Source organism: Orycteropus afer, unplaced genomic scaffold (assembly GCF_000298275.1).
Source record: "Orycteropus afer afer isolate SDZICR_OR568_19922 unplaced genomic scaffold, OryAfe1.0 scaffold00847, whole genome shotgun sequence".
Lineage (NCBI taxonomy): Eukaryota > Metazoa > Chordata > Mammalia > Tubulidentata > Orycteropodidae > Orycteropus > Orycteropus afer.
This window is the reverse complement of record NW_006922434.1, coordinates 189,711-192,808: the sequence shown is the minus strand read 5'-3', so window position 1 is coordinate 192,808 and position 3,098 is coordinate 189,711.

Sequence of the window (3,098 nt, the reverse complement as noted above, 5' to 3'; positions counted from 1 at the left end):
CGGGATACTGTAAGATTTGTTGTTGTTGTTGTTAGGTGCCATTGAGTCATCTCCGACTCATAGCAGACATTCATTATACACAGCAGAATGAAACACTGCCTGCTCTTGTTCCAGCCTCTTGATCCTTGTCATACCTGAGCCCATCGTTGCAGCCAGTGTATCAATCCATCTTTTTGAGGGACTTCCCCTTCTTTTTTGCCCCTCCACTTTACGAAGCATGACATTCTTCTCCAGGGAATGATTCTTCCTGAAAACACGATCTATGTAGGTGAGACAAAGTCTGGCAATGCTCACTTCAAAGGATCATTCTGGCTGCATTTCCTCCAAGGATAGGTTTTTTAGTTCTTTTAGCAGTAGATGCTACTTTCAGCATTCTTCACCAACACCACACTCAAAAGCATCAATTCTTCTTCAGCCTTACTTATTCATTATCCAGCTCTCACATGCATATGAGGCGATTGAAAATACCATGGCTTGGATCAGGTGCACCTTAGTCTTCAAGAAGAAATGTTTTTTCTTCATCACTTGAAAGAAGTCTTTTGCAGCAGATTTGCCCAATCAAATACATCATCTGATGTCCTGACTGCTGCTTTCATTGCTATTGAGTGTAGAACCAAGTAATATGAAGCCCTTGACAGTTTCAATCTTTTTTCCATCCACTGTGAAGCTGTTTATTGAACCAGTTGTGAGAATTTTTGTTTTCTTTATTTTGAGGTGTAATCCATACTGCAGACTGTAGTCTTTAAACTTCATCAGTAAATGCTCCAAGTCATACTCACTTTCAGCAAGCAACATTTTGTCATCAGCATATTGCAGGTTGTTAATGAGTCTTCCTTCAATACTGATGCCACACTTTTATTCATATAATCCAGGTTCTTGGATTATTTGCTCAGCATACAAATTGCATAAGTATGGTGAAAAGACACAACCCTGATGCATTCCCTTCCTGATTATAAACCATGCAATATCCCCGTGTTCTGTTCTGATATACAGGATCCTGATGAGTACAATTAAGTGTTCTGGAAGCCTCATTCTTTTTAATGTTATCCATAATTTGTTACGATCCACACAATTGAATGCTTTTGGATAATCAATAAAACATAATTAAACATCTTTCTGGTATTCTTTGCTTTCAGCCAAGATCCATCCGACATCAACTATGATACCCTTCATTCCATGTCCTCTTCTGAGTCCAGCTTGCATTTCTGGAAGCTCTCTGTCCATATACTGCTGCAACCGTTTTTGAATTATTTTCAGTAAGATTTTACTTGCTCTTAATATTAATGATATCGTTCGATGTCGATGATCTCCACATTCTATGGGATCATCTTTTTTTGAAATGGGAGCACATATGGATGTCTTCCAGTCAGTTTCCAAGGTAGCTGTCTTCCAAATCTCTTGGCGTAGTGGAGTGAGTGCTTCCAGTGTGGCATCCATTTCTTGGAATATCTCAATGAGTATACCATCAATTCCTGGAGCCTTGTTCATTGCCAGTTCTTTCAGTGCATCATTGACTTCTTCCTTCAATACCATTGATTCTTGATCATATGCCATCTCCTGAAATGGATGAACATCTACCAGCATTTTTTTGCACAGTGACTCTGTGTATTCCTTCCATCTTCTTTTGATGTTTCCTGAATCATTCAACGTTTTTCCCATTGAATCTTTCAATATTGCAACTCAAGCCTTAAATATTTTCTTCAGTTATTTCAGCTTGAGAAATGCCTAGTGTATTCTTCTCTTTTAGTTTTCTAACTCCAGGTCTTTGCACATTTCGTTATAAAAATTGGCTTTATTTTTTGAGCTGCTCTTTGAAATCTTCTGTTCAGCTATTTTATCTTGTAATTTCTTCCATTTGCTTTAGCTACTCTCTGCTCAAGGGCAAGTTTCAGAGTCTCTCTGACATCTATTTTGGTCTGTTCTTCTTTTTTTTTCCTTTTTAATGACCTCTTGTTTTCCTCATGGATGATGTTCTTGATGGCATCCCACAATTCTTCTGATTTTCGGTCAGTGGTGTTCAGTGCATCAAATCTATTCTTTAGATGGTCTCTAAATTCAGAAGGGATATTATTAAGGTCATATTTTGGCTCTCGTGGACCTGTTTTAAATGTCTTCAGCTTCAAGTTGAACATGCATGTGAGCAGTTGATGGTCTGTTCCACAATCATCTCCTGGCCTTGTATTGGTTGAAGATACTGAACTTCCCCATCGCCTCTTGCCACAGATGTAGTCAATCTGATTCCTATATGTTCCATCTGGTGAAGTGCATGTGTATAGCCATTGTTTATGCTGTTTTAAAAAGGTATTTTCAATTAATCAGTCATTGGTATTGCAAAATTCTATTATGAGATCTCCAGTGTTACTTCTATCACTGGCGTTGTATTTTCCAACTGCTAGTGACTCTTCTTTGTTTCCAACTTTTGCATTCCAGTCACCAGTGATAATCAACACATCTTGATTGCATATTTGGCCAATTTCAGACTGCAAAAATTGGTAGAAATCTTCAATTTCCTCGTCTTTGACTTTGGTGACTGATGCATAGATTTGAATAATAGTGGTATTAACTGGTCTTACTTCGAGGCATATGGATATTATCCTATCATTTACAGCACTATACTTCAGGACTAATCTTGAAACAGTCTTTGTGACGATGAATACCACACTATTCTCCAATTTGTTATTCCTGGCATAATAGACCATATGATTGTATGATTCAAAATGTCCAAAACCAGTCCATTTCAGATCATTAATACCTAGGATATCAATCTTTATGTATTCCATTTCTTTTATGACAACTTCCAATTTTCCTAGATTCATCCTTCATACATTCCATGTTCTGGTTATTAATGGATGTTTGCAGTTGTTTCTACTTGTGTTGAGTCATTCCACATCAACCAATTGAGATCCCAAAAGCTTTACTCCATCCATATCATTAATGTCATCTCTACTCTAAGGAGTCAGCTCTTCCCCAGTCTTTATTTGAGTGCCTTCTGAACTCTTGGTGGTGTAGTGCCTAAGGCATCTGACTGCATTCAAAACCATGAGCCAGTCCTCAGAAGGAAGATTGGGCAATCTACTTCCATAGAGATACCCCTTCGG